This window comes from Contarinia nasturtii, unplaced genomic scaffold (assembly GCF_009176525.2).
Source record: "Contarinia nasturtii isolate CC-2019 unplaced genomic scaffold, AAFC_CNas_1.1 Cnas_scaffold_1240, whole genome shotgun sequence".
NCBI classification, from domain to species: domain Eukaryota; kingdom Metazoa; phylum Arthropoda; class Insecta; order Diptera; family Cecidomyiidae; genus Contarinia; species Contarinia nasturtii.
Window position 1 is genome coordinate 5,368,376 of NW_022198581.1, and position 14,438 is coordinate 5,382,813.

The 14,438-nt window shown below is 32.9% G+C and overlaps 1 protein-coding gene across 4 annotated transcripts in view; it reads left to right on the forward strand.

The window, feature by feature from the left end:
- The first annotated feature begins 7,860 nt into the window (after positions 1–7,860).
- Positions 7,861–14,438, forward strand: part of LOC116345001 (synaptic vesicular amine transporter) — a 28,014-nt gene continuing 21,436 nt past the window's right edge. Inside the window, exons 1-3 of one of the 4 annotated variants that reach the window (XM_031773957.1) lie at positions 7,861–7,932; positions 8,556–8,676; positions 10,747–10,817. The gene's annotated coding sequence lies outside the window, so the exon portion shown is untranslated. The other 3 variants (XM_031773955.1, XM_031773956.1, XM_031773959.1) reach the window with 3 other exon arrangements.

The window sequence follows — 14,438 nt, forward strand, 5'->3', positions numbered from 1 at the left end:
ATAATTACTGATGTGAGATCACGAGTGGTATGTGGACGTGGGCAGTCACAAACACATACGCTTACTTATCTTTCATTGTCTTATTGCTATGCGCTCATGAAAATCATTATTAAGAATGACTATTCGAATTTTTTGCGTTGTTTGTGATTCATATAAAATTGCCAACGATATACAAAAAGGAATATTTCATTGGTATTCTGTGGGCCATTGTCAAAGAGACACGCACAGAAAGAGAGAGATTTTCAAAGTTCTTTAATCAAGAAATTGTATATCAGTCATCAGGGCACTCATCCGTTGCGGTTTTCTGAATGTTTTCATTTTTAACTAAAAACGAACGGGTTGAAATGATAAATACGATGGCATCTATGCAAAGTGGCGCCATATATATTTCATTAAATCATCATGAATATTGGAAAATCTTTAAGCATTTTATACGGTTAGTATTTTATATTGTAATTGACTCTCTTCATTTCGACTTTAACAATATAGTTTATGACCACAAAATAAACGTAAATAAAACGAATGTCGTCTATTTTTAGAATCAACGGCAACACATTCGATCAGCAAAACTGTTATCGTGCAAAAGTCCACATTTCCGATTTATTGCCGAGAATTGAAATAACATTTCAGGCATAGAAGTAATTTGACATTCGATTTAGAAGGATGAAATAAGTTTTGTTGGAATTTCTCTTTCTCCTCTCTCTCGCTCGCTCGCTCGCTCTTTTCTATCATTCTGCATTTTTTTTCTCTCGATTTCGATAAAATATTGCTACAGCTTGTTGTCGCCTTTAACATACTTGGTGTAATCTGTGTTTGCTTGTTGGTTGGAAAAATTATTGTGTAACACGAGCACTGGGTGCCAACGTCATCAATGGGGCATAATAGGCGGAGCTTCAGTTTCAGCTATCCAGTAAGCAAGCAGCGAGTAAAATAAAACAACTACTTTTTATATTTGGACATTTCGCTAACATTATTTCGTATAAGTTTTCTTCGAAATATTTTCTTTGAATCAAATAGATTTAATAATGTTTTTTTATAAAATGAAAGTATCGCATTGAAATTGTTTAAATTCAAATTGGTTTCATTAAAAAAAGAGCATTTAATTTATATCATAGCACATTAGAACGTTTAATTTTATTTTCAGAATTTTTCAGGGAAAAATAAAGATGTTCACGTTTTTTTTATTTAAGAAATAAATCTGAATTGAGAACTTTATCTTCCTAATTGTCTCTTTACGTCTAAAGATGTGCAATTAAATAGTCACATCCAAAGAATTAGTCTTTTCATCGTTTTATTTTTTTTAGTTATTTGCAAAATACACGACTATACATAATATTGCTGTTGGACTTTTTTGAAAAAGAAACAAAAAAGACAGACAAATGAAGTACAAATGTTTACCACTTCAATTTGCTTTTCTGCGCTTCAATATTACATTTCAGTTCTTAAAAGCATTTTTATTTCGAAATCAAATAAATTGACAGTGAGAAAGTAGGTGAGAGGTATGTTTTATCAACGCACCAACAAAACAAAAAACGAACAAAATGTAAAAGAAAATTAAATTAATTGCTGCACGATGCAAACTTAAATGTCTTATCACTCATCGACAAAATACGTACACTTTTTTTCGTGTTGTTCATTAAACGCGAAGTGTTGTTCATTTTTCCCGAGTTGCACACTCCCTTATGTGACCGAAGCCCGAGTATTGTACAACTGAAAACGAATGGATTCTCTTAATTTGCGTCATTAAAATGAAATGCAATGCAGGCGCGCGCGGCAATGTTTTGCTTGCTAGTTGGGCCAGTTCGTTTTGTGCTTGGAAAAAAGAACTTGATAAATAAATGAACAGAGAAAGAAAACTTATTTAAAGAGCTATTCTACAACATCTTATGGCCATTCTAAATGGAAAACCGGAAAATGAACAAAAATATAGAAATTAATTAACTTTAAATTAAAGCAATCTATAAACGGACTGCTGTGCTTATTGCAAAATATTTGACTTAATGAAGAGCTGAAGAAAAGAAAAAAAACGACGAACAAAATGAGAACATGATATTTTATCATGCAAAATGCGAGGAAAAGAATAAAACTCATTAATGTTTAATCACACTTCACACTCGGAAAGCGATAGGAAATACTAATAACGAGATATCGAAAAGCCGATGATGATCATCATTATATTGGAATTAAATACCGTGTTGTGACATTCCTTAAATTATTTCATCGAAATTTTCTTGCGTTTCTTCATAATTGTAATACGCCTTTTGCAGACATATTCGACCTCGACTTATCAAACTTAATAAATTATGCATGACAAGAACTTAGTGACATCAGGCCTCCTTGTTGATCAAAAATTCTTGTTCTGCCCTCCTCTCTACCTTTCACATGAAAGGTGTGTGTATGTGTGTACGTTTTTAATAGCAGTTACCATGCCATATATAAGATTTTCATTACAAAAGATCGTCCATTCATCTTGTCTACATCTTCTTATTTTTCGATTTTATTTTTTAAATAAATCTTTGGCTGGAATAATCTTTTGACTATGTATTCAATTGAGAATTAAGTAAGGAATTTAATTCGTACGAAGCACGAATTTGACAGGCATTTTCATTTCGTTTGTTCTTTCATTTTCCGTTATCGCATCAATTGAACAAAATATGTGCAATCACAAAATTGCTCCCTTCCATTATTCGATGGATAATCGTATTCAATAAATGTGCGAAATGATTAAGTTTGAATAAAGTGCGAACGATGTAAAAACAATATTCGCTTACTTACCCAACATTATTCTGAAAGAGGAAACGCTGGCAATGACGCGATGGTGGTGTTGCGGATGATAATGCCATACAACAGCCACTAAAATGCTTAATCTATAGCATAAAATGTAAAACGGTATTCGCTATATATGACGGCAATATGGTATAGTGTGCCAAATATGCAGAGATAGAGAAAGAGAGAGAGGAGAAGAGAGGAAATAAAGCATCATCTACTATCAACCATACAAACCACTGAATCGCTGGCATTTGTGTAATGGTATGAAAAGACAATTGAAGAAAAAATTCCAAATCCGCACCACAAATGTACCCATCGAAGCTCACCACTTGTGGCACTCGGCAAATGTAAACGCTAAAGAAGAAAATGAAGAAGGAAAAAAAAAGAGAACCGGAACGCAGGAAAAGAAAAAGGCAAGAATCAAAATGAAATAAGCGAGTGTTCTCAAGGCAACGAAACGTAAAGAAAATCAACAATATAAAACGGGCCATATGAAGGATCGGAAGGGTGGCATTACATTCTCATTCTATCTGTCCCTTACCAACCAACTAACCAACAACAGACCGTTCATATTTTCAATGGTTTTTCCCCACACTGTCTTAAAAAGAGTGACAGATTCTTTTATTCCATTTTTTTCCCTCCTTTTCGCTCTCTCATCTCCTTTCATTTTATCTTTTTTCTTCTCTTTTTTTTATCTGCGACAAGCATTTCATTTGCAAATTCCTTGTGGTTATTAAGAGGATTCCATAGATCGAAGTTCGTGAGAAAATTAAATTTCAATAGGGATGTCATACATATACGTACAACGTATGTGTGTATGTGTCTGTGGGTAAAATACGCATCAGACCGAAAGCAAGTGCAACCGACGACTTAAATACCAAAAGCACAAAAACAAATATATTTGGCATTTTGTTATGAAAGTTTTGAAATGATGAAAGAAAAAATCACATTTTTTACTGAACCACGAAAATATGTTTATTCCGACTCTTTAATCAGTCGATATTAATTCTATACTAAGTTTACAAGGTGTCTACGCCTCAGTCATCGAACAACTAAAAAATAAATAAACGATCGAATTAGTTGAAGTGCTTGTGAATGTGCATCATTCTAATTGAACAGTGGAGTGGCAGTTTGCTTTGTTGCATACATTTCCATGGCACTAGATGTGGTTTAATCTTTGATGTTGATCTATCGGCTGGAAAATTGATTTCGATGAGCTAAGTGAAAATTCTACATTATGATGGTTAATTAAACTGCACTTGTTACATTAAATTACATTCTCGTTTCGAACATTTGATCGATGAAATGGACCATTTCAGTATCACCGTTGTCTTCGCGTGGTTATGTGCAACAATAATGGCAGTAAGTGTGTAGCAGAATAAGGCTTTGCTTGTATATTGCAACTTACGATTTTAACCCAAAAACAACGAGAGAAAAAGATAAAAAAAAACACAACTTTTGTATCGCAGAGAAAAGAGAAATGACTTGTAAAAGTGCCAACTCCGCCCCATCCACTTCTAATTTACTGTTATCACATCGATATTGCATAGAGCACCGAGCGCACGCACACACACACCAGAGGAAGTGTGGCATATCGTGCCATCTCACCCTTCAAACAATTGTTACACGTCAGCCACTACACTATTATTAGCAGAATGTATCATCAAACTACACCATTAACCAAATAGAATTAAATCTCTGTTGATTTGAATTGCAGTTACTGTATGGTACAGTAGTAGACATAGTGGGTGAGAAAGCGAGAGAACAAGTAGCACCAACGTTCAACATGTTTATGTATGTCTATTAGAGGAAAGTGTTTTCGCTTTTCAATGATGATGATGATGACGATGAATCTTGAATACTTTCGACATTCGGTGTGCGCTAATGTACGTTTGACACTAGGGCTCTGACTCCACATTGCTCTTGATAAAATGAAATAAATGCCAAGTGAAAATGTGTGTACCGTTTTAATTTCAGCTTACCATCCCGAAATTTCGAAACGGAAGTATGATATATGCTCAACGTTCTCGCTACATGCATATACAATACATAAATATATACATAGATGAGAGAAGAGATAGATACTCACCCTGCCCTGTACACGGCCATGACTAAGCAAAACATTCGTTCAATATCAATTCATTAATGTTGACTGCCACTTGAAATTTATTTATTGGCATGAGGTTCGGTGGTTTTTATTGTGTATAAAATCAACAGAAAAGATGCATTTATTCTTTTATTTTACTATTATTGTAACTGGCGAAATAATTGCCAATATTAGATATATTAGTACATTGATTGATTAGTCACATGCCATTTCCATTAGCCCTTGTCATCAGACGCTAAACATCCTTTCGCAGAAGTTGCAACACATTGCAAATAGTGATTCAATGACACAGTTTTACATTGGTGCGAATAGCACCTTGATACCTTGATCATACTAATGCTCTCAAATTGTCACCGTTTACATGACATAACCGTTAGACAACTCATTTATTTTCAATTAACACATTTCATAAGATTCACTTTGGTGCAGTTTATGCTAAAGGTTTGACGGTTGTGCAACAGGTTTATTATACGAAAAATGTTATGTAACATAAATAAATCCTCTCTCAGATACATAATAATATCTCTTTTTTTCTCTTAATGGATAAATGGAGATAAAAAAACACATGATTATGCGTATATTTCTAAAGGCTAAAATTGAAAGTGGAATTTAGCATTTTCTTCGCTTTTTTGATTCGATTCATGTCATTTTTATTTCGTCATTTGCTCGTTCACTTTCTCCAATTGTAAGGGAGTGATTACGACAAAGATTTGTCCCCTGATATATTCATTGCACGCATCAATGGTATTAATTCATCATCCCCGGCACGTACGATTATGTATATTGCATTCGTTTCCTAAGAATTTGCGCCTAATATTCACACGCACACACGTACATATCTAAATTCCAATGTACTCTTTTGTTCCAAATGATTTTCTTTCGATCTTCAACGAACAAAAAAAGTCACAAAGAAAATGGGGCCTAAGTTCTAAATTCGAATTCGAGCTCACTATACTGAAAACACTTTTCCGAGAAAAAAAGAAAGAGGTACTACCCAAAATGTTTAAACATTTATTTGAATTTTTATTTCTATTTTGGCGAATAAAGCATTTAGCAAATATCAATTTTGTGAGTGGAAAAATTGTTGAATCGAAACGATCGCTTGACTTTTAACCCAACGTTTCTCTGGTGTTAAAATAGCATTCTCTCTCCTGCCCTCTATACCATTGTTGTCCATTCACTTGCTGATGCTTGAGTTTTTATCCATATTTTTATTGCGTTTAGCTTATGCCATTTTGTGGTCAAGCATTTCAAGTGATTTTTCTTTGGCCGTTGTTAAACGACTTACACATATCCCCTTTCATGCATGTGACATGCGAAAATAAGTGTTAGCGGTAAATGCCATTCTCTTCCGAGGAACAATAAATAAATGTGCAATTGAGCTGTATTAATGTCTCCTATATCTCTCTTCTTTTCTTTGCCCCTGCCTCCATTTGGGTGCGAGTGAAATTCGATGTTTGGCCAAATACACTGCATTTATGGAATGTGGCTGGGTTAAATATGAAAAATATCATGCGAAAATCGAATGAAAACAGTGAACGTGTTCAACGTCCGATTATGATGCGAAAATATTGTGCCAAATAATAAAAAAAAATCCGAGAAATAAGTGAGAGAAAGCAAGAGAATAAAGAGTTCTAAAAAAAGTGCCACTAAGAAATATTGGGGTCGCATTCTTTCGTGCTTTAACATTATCATCAGATGATTTATGCCGTTGAATGGGATTCCACTGACATAACCGTACAAATATGGAACAGTCTAACTCGATTTCATAGCACGAAAATGATACAGTCAAGTAGAGAATTTCCAATGTAAAAAAAGCAAACGATTTTGCATTATTTTTCTTCGTTGGAAGATTGAAAAATTAAAAAAATGTGCGTTTTATTCAATTAAACTGTTGCTCATATCCTTTGATGGTGGGCAAATTCTTTCACGAATCCAGTAGTTTTATGCAGTCTCCGTGATGGATATTGATATTGGTATATGAAAGAAATGCCATTTTCAAAGAGTGTAGTTCGATTTTATATTCACAAACGCAATTTAAAATGTTAACAAAAAAAAAAAAGATTAATAGTCGAATTATTGTTGTTGTTGAACATACTGTATCAGTTAATCAAATGAAAAAATAAGTAAAGAAAACTTCTTATTCTTAAGTTTTATAGCTCGCCTGATGATGGAAACATTGTTTCCGAAAACGTTAGCATTTTATAAATAAATAAAATCACGTTATAATTTGTATCAGAAAAAGAAGTTTTCTTCACTTATTTTTTCAATTAATAGTCGATCAACCGAAATTTTGTTCAACTGGTGTTTATGTTTGTGAGCACTTTGTGTGGTTTGAATTTTTCTTTGTTGTTCGAGATTGCGTTTGTATAAATGCCGCTGTTGGGAACGCACGCATAAAATCGTTATGCAACATATTCAACAGTCATGTGCATTACCTCGTTGGTTTTTTTTGTTATTTTTATTGAAAGAACCATGCAGATGAATATAAATGATGATGTGTGTAAATGAGCGTAAAATTTATGAGTATGCGGTATCAACGTGGATGTGGTTGCATACTGCTTGTTGCGTTTCCCTTTAAAGACAACGTCAACGTTGATTTCAATTTAACCCAATCCGTACGGTATAGTAAATAATTCATATATCAACCGCCACCACTATACATCCCGTATGCTCAATCGCATATCAGTGTCATGATGTTATCTCGTGCATAGTTAAAGTCTCTTCGGCGGGCTGATAAGTCAGTACGGCATGGAGAAATCGCTAGATAATTTACCATATGACAATGTAAGCACTGCCACTAGTGGACCGTGCTCCTTTCTTTAACAAGGCTGTTGGCGCTCTTGTTTCCGATCCGCAACCGTCAACCAACGTTTTTCTACCCTCTAGGCTGTTGCACATGTGCGTGAAGCAAGAACAGCATTTGATATTGTGATGATGGTGGTGGTTGGCGATGACGACGACGATAACGATGGTGAATATCAATTCAATCTGTTGCTGCAGCTTTGTCATCATTGTCGTAACGGTAGTCGCTAACAAACGACCAAACACTCTTGGTAAGAACCACGATGTTATTGTTGATTTGTAATCAGTACGAGACAAGATCTCGTAGCTGAAAGAAGTATTTTTCTCTTCTCTGTGTGTTTTTGGGAAAAATCAGTCGAAGTCAAAACACTTTATCAGAAAAGAAAGAATATTTGCACATTCAGCTAAAAAGAAAGTTCAACATTTTTAAAACGAATTCTCAATTGACACCCACATAATAAACAGAGTAATTATATTTATGTTTTGTTCGAAACGAAAAGCGTAAATCGAAATATAAAATCGTTAGTATTTTATTTTTATAAAGTTGAAATTTTTTACTTTTGGTTTTTATTTTGTTTTATACACAAAGTTTTTCATCAAGTGTCTTGATCAATTCATAACCTTTTTAATAATTAAAAGAAAAAGAAATTATTTAGTGACACCGGTTACGCACGGTTACGAACTATGTGTTCGTTTGACGAATTTTCGGTTAGCATTATTTTGGGTTCGTCAGAAATTTTCTTAAAATCATATCAAAACTTCGTGAAAATCATCATTTTCGAGGGAATTTTACTATATAAATTTTTTTTCTTTATTTGTTCAACATAAAAAAGTTTCAGTTCATTTGGTTTCTAATTGAATTATAATATTTCAGGCAGTTGACAATTTGAATTGAAGAAAAGTCACGTCGAAATTTTGTATATCGTCCAAAGATCGCATTCACTACACTTAACAAGAACGAATCGGTGCAACATTTTTAATGAAATCACCAAATGGTAAGTATATATGTTGTTTTAAAATTATCTAATAAAATTTTCACATAAGTGTAAACGAAACGTCTTTGTATCATTGTTTTTACACAGTAGCATTTTTTTTATATCGAAAGTCAAATTATACCGCTGTGAAAACTTTATTATTCACTTTAAAAATAGTGAAAAATCACTTATATTCGTTAAGTAGTCATTTAGTAAGCGCTTCAATTGAAAAATGCAGTTTTTTTACGTGCAATGTGAAAATTCTCCGTTAAGCATGTTCAGTAATTTTAAAAATCATAATCTGAAAAGTAGGAAAATGAAGGAAATTGAATGCTTCCGATTCTAAATCTCAAATTGTATTCTGTTTTGATTTTATTTTTCATGACATTATGGAAAAAAGAAATTATTTAAAAAAAAAATCATGTTCATGTTGTTCAAAATTTGTTAAAAGTTGAATAAAGTATACATGACCTGATCAAAAAATAATTAAATAAGATATTCATTGGAGCAAGTCATACAACATTCCATAGAAATAAAATTAGCAACTAAAAAATAGTTGAATGTTTCACATTGTTTTCGACAAACTAAACCAACCAAACTGGAGCGATGGTTGTAAAAGCGGAAAAAAGCTATTCATTAAAAAAAAAGAAGAAGAAAAGTTTGAAACTTTTTGTCGAGCATTTAACGTCCATTTAAAATCAAACCGAACGCAATACGAGTTCATTGACAAAAATTAATTGGAGAACATGTAGGTGAAAGGCTTTGTTTATTGGCTCTCGACAATCTCGCTGAAAACAAATTCATTGGCTATTTATAGACATTGATTGCAGCCCAATGAAGCATTGGACCAAATATCTCGATATTAAGTTAATATACCAATCAATTTGTATGTACGGCAGTTTATTTCGATTATTGCTCATGCCACATAATATCCACTTGACGAATGGAGAGCGATCAAAATCAAAATTCACCGTCATCATCATCATCATCATCATCACCACCACCACACCAGCGTATCAAGCATAAGACGATAGAGAGAATGGTATGTCTGTTTGAATGATGATGACGATGATGGTGTTTACGATGGCACTGTAAATGAATATGACACCAACAAAAGCAAAAAATTTTGCATCTCAAAATTCGAATAATTCAAAAGCTCTTAACATTTCACCCATTTTATTATTTATTCATTTAATTTTGTCTCACACTCATTTTCTCATGCACACGCCATAGTGAATACACGGCTAGCATTGCCGATGTGTGGAAATGCGTGTATAAATACATTTTAATTTGAGCACAAAACTTGGTTCATTCATTTTCTCTACTTCAATATTGTCATCGTACGTTCTTTGTCACCCTCTCTCATTCGTATATTCCTTTGATACGTTTGTGTCGCCTGTTAAATTTCATGCACACACAGTCAGTTCTTGTGTTTTGGATAAACCAAATTTATGTACACCAACCAAGCCACAGCGACGGAGAATATACGTCAAAATGCAGTGCACACACTTGTCGATGAAATTGAATCAATCAGCACATAAATTTGTATGATTGAATTGCAAGTAAAGAGCAAATCATTTCTCATTTTCTGACAATAGTAAATGACAATATATGCAAGCCAATGAAAAATTCGGAACAAAGAGCCCACCTAGTTCGAATGTGATGGAACGATGGGGGGAGCGAGAGCAAAACATGTAAATAAATACACACAATTTTTGCATTATCTGCCTAGAAAAACCAATGTTCCATTGAATTTGTGCCATTGCGTTATTGATATGGATGTGCTGTCAAACTCCATTGATAGGCAAAATGTTGTCCTCGAATATGCAATTCAACAATGCGAATGCAAATGACGCAGTGAAGTTGAATTCAATAACTAGTGTGACCTGTTTATTAAAGCATCGAATGAAGAATCCTATTTCTATCTGCTTCGCATCGATGATAGAAAGTGAGTGGATTACATAAATGCGCTCCGTTTCTTCTGTGCGACTATTTTTAAGGGCAAAAAAATGACGAAAATTAACCGTAATTTCAATAATGAACATTTCGATTGAACGTATTCCCAAATTTATTTCCATTTTTTTTTTTTAGATACTTTGCATAAGAGCCTGGCGGAGGAGAATGGAATGAAAGTTCCGGTGTTTAGAATGAGCCAACTTTATGTAAGTTAATTTCTTTTATTACAATTATAAAACAATATTTTTTTCATGCACCTTTGACGATAAAATCACCATTTACATTTATGAAATCAATTAAAATACAAATAAATTTCAATGAAAAAAACAAATTGACTGATAATAATGAAATAATTTATTTTCGATATAATAGAATTTATAATAATTGTGGTAAAAATTGCAATGTGGTCAATATTGACGGCAATGTTATTTTTTTTCTAATTTACTAAAACTTGGAATAGTATCTAGTGAGATTAATTTCATTTTAAGTAGACTTGATATTTAAAAAGAAAAACATCAACTGTGAAATGAGAGATTTTATCTGATCATTCAATAGTCGCATGAATTCCGATGCGAAAAAAAAAAATCACAACTCGAAAATGTTAAATTAGAATTAAGGATTAGAAAAGTGCGGTTGCAACGATATTGGCAATGTACCACATTACGTTGACGTTGTCGACAATCCAATTTTTGGTTTCTGTTAAACAACCAATTAAACTTCCTGCAGATTAATCATATAATACAAATTCATTTGGAAAATGCAAGAATATACGATAGTGAACCGAGCTCGCCATCAGTGGCGACCGTTTCGCACATATGTACATTGTATGCACACATTGTACGGTTTGGACGTGCATATATAAAACCAAAATAAATAAAAACAACTACAGCGAAGATGTCATCATCAATATCAATAATAATGGCAGTGTCGTCGTCGCAATTGCATTTCATTTATGCCATATTATGTTTGTAATTTACACAGTACTGACTGAATTAGATGCACTGCCAGAGTTTGCCTGCCAGATAATATAAATAAAATTTACCCTCCAGTTAATTTCATAATTTTCAATTTCAACACTTAAATATACTAGATCCCTCATTCGAATGAAAAACCGTCGGAACCGTTGACGGTGCCATGTACACTGTTTGCATTTTCTCCCTCTCGCACTATCTCGTTTCATACACACACACATACACACATATCGACCATTTGCATCACTCATCAACGCCTTGCATCAAAACATGCACCATTTTACGATACAAAAACATTATGAAAATAAACGGAATACTAATTGTAACAACTCCGTGTGACATGATTAAATTATAAACAAATTATCACAATTACTCAAGAGTACCTCAATCATTTGCTCACTCATTGGCTCACTTACAGAGTGAAATGGCAGTGAAATCTTTGCTAAGATTTTTGCTCCGCAACCAAATTCAAATGATACGCTTCGTGATAAACATAAAACTCAATTTAAGCAAAATTTCATTAAGAGAAAGTTCATGGCGGTCATCATTATATTGAAACTCGACGATAGTTTTTAAAACACCAGAAATATTTCAAACTTAACAAACCATATAAACTGAATAGACGAAAATCCGATTCGTAATGTAAGTAGAGAAAAATTTCGAACAAAACAACGAACCCCATTCTGCTTTTGATTTTGATTGAATTTTTCGTTTGATTGAACTGAACTTGAAATTATTTCAATTATTAATTCCATTTTATAATTTAAAAAAAAATTCAAAAAAAATGTGACATGAATTGTTGAGTGAAGAAATATGACAGTTGGGTTAACCTCGTTGTCCTTTTCACAAGACAAAGCAAATTAGATTTTTTTCACTTTTATTTACAATAAAAAAATAATTACTCCGTCTCACTTAATATTACCATGAACAAAAATCAATTCAATCGAATCACATGCCATTACTCTTCACATTACTATTACACAGGGAATACCGTCAGGTGGATCTATCCGCTTATGCGATAGATTTATCAGATAAATTTTCAGACAACAACAATAATTACATAAATTTTGTAACATTTATTGGTTTCGGTAAACAACGAAAGTTCTGTTTTAGTCTAAACATCGAAGTTCGTTATTTGACGTGGAAATATTCACCTGATAATATTCCCTTCTGCTACAGAAATACTGTGCAAATAAACACGTATAGCAGTGACTTTGATTGTTAAAACGCTTCATGTTTTTTTGAAATTACTTCAGTTGTGATTTGGTATTAAAAATAACTTACCCCAATTCGAACGTATGTTTCCAGTACATACGTTCTTCGATGGCAACTGAGTGTCAAGTTAGAAGTTTTTTTTTTGAAACAAATGAATGAGATTTAAAGTTGAGTATAATAACTTTTTCGTTGAAATGCATTCACTTCTAATTCATTATTTTTGTTTTCATTTTGTCGTTCCCATGCAACATTCCTTTGTGTTTGCAATCATTTTGTCGAAACAGCGTTCTGCATCGAAAATATTGCTAGAAATTTGGGAATGATCAACATGTTTTTGACAGTTCATGATCTTTGACTGAATAGATTGTCTGACCGTCATTACAAAACCATAGAACCATTCCACTTATCGGATGTTCCGAGATGTGACTGCCACTTGTAAAAATATTTATATGCTTGTGTGTTATTATTTGCGTTGAAAACAATGATATCTAATATTTTGAGTGGCACACGTGCTCGAAAGCGAGCGGCATTATTCTATAATTGTTCCAGTGGATTTCTTCCCGTACAAAAATGATGGTGGTCATTGACTGGTCACTCGCATTACTTCATACGTATTCTCACATAATGACAATCATTGTGATTTCATTCCATCAACAACAGAAAATGCGTGCAAAAATGGTAAAAATTGATTGGAATCAAAACTTTCAAAATAAAAAAAGTGAAATGTGGGACGAATCACCAGATGTTTTTATTCAAGATTTACTTTATGTGTAAAACGAAAATGTCCGAAATTAATTATTCCAAACAAATGGCTTATCTAATTGCTTCGAGAAAAAATAAAATGTTGTAAATGTTGAAGGAAACCTTGAAATAGAATGAAACACGCATGGTCATGATTTTTTAACATACTTTTTTTAATAAGTTAAAACATTGATAACAGAGAATTTTTGCAATTTCCTTTTCATATTTTTGTTGGCGAAACAAAAAAATAACAATTAATTGGCGTTCACGAGATTATAAACCGGAATAGGGGCAAACGAGAGATTCGGAGAGAGAGAGATGAAAAACTTTTACATTGAAATCAAATTAGACGTAAATTTGCGTTTACGTTCAACTTGATTTACTTTTTGATTGTGAACAACAACAAAAATCATGAAGTCCAAGCCGAATCAAAAATAACGCAAAGCTCTTTTTCATATCAAATTAAACAGACTTTGATATAATTTATTCTATGGCATTTAATTAGAAAAAATTAGCACGTAATATAGTTAGATAGAAAAAAAGCAATAATCAGACAGCATCTGCTACAATTAAATGGAAACATTGGATTTTCTAAATGAAAAAAAAAAGAGTCACCACTTATTAAATAAGATAGAATGAATAAAAAATGAATTCATGTATAATGCCACGGGCTCGCTCTTTCTTTCAATTGCTTGTGTCGGCGCGTATCTGATTAATTCGATGACCGCACAATTAGAATTTACATGAAATGTACGTATTCAATTTTTATCAGACGAACGATGTACGATAAACGCACCAGCCGTTGCATGAAAAATCCACGGAAAATTTATGTGAATTGATCACGGTGTGATTAAAATTCAACACTTTTATTGTATATAGTTTAAATTGCGGCTTTAATCA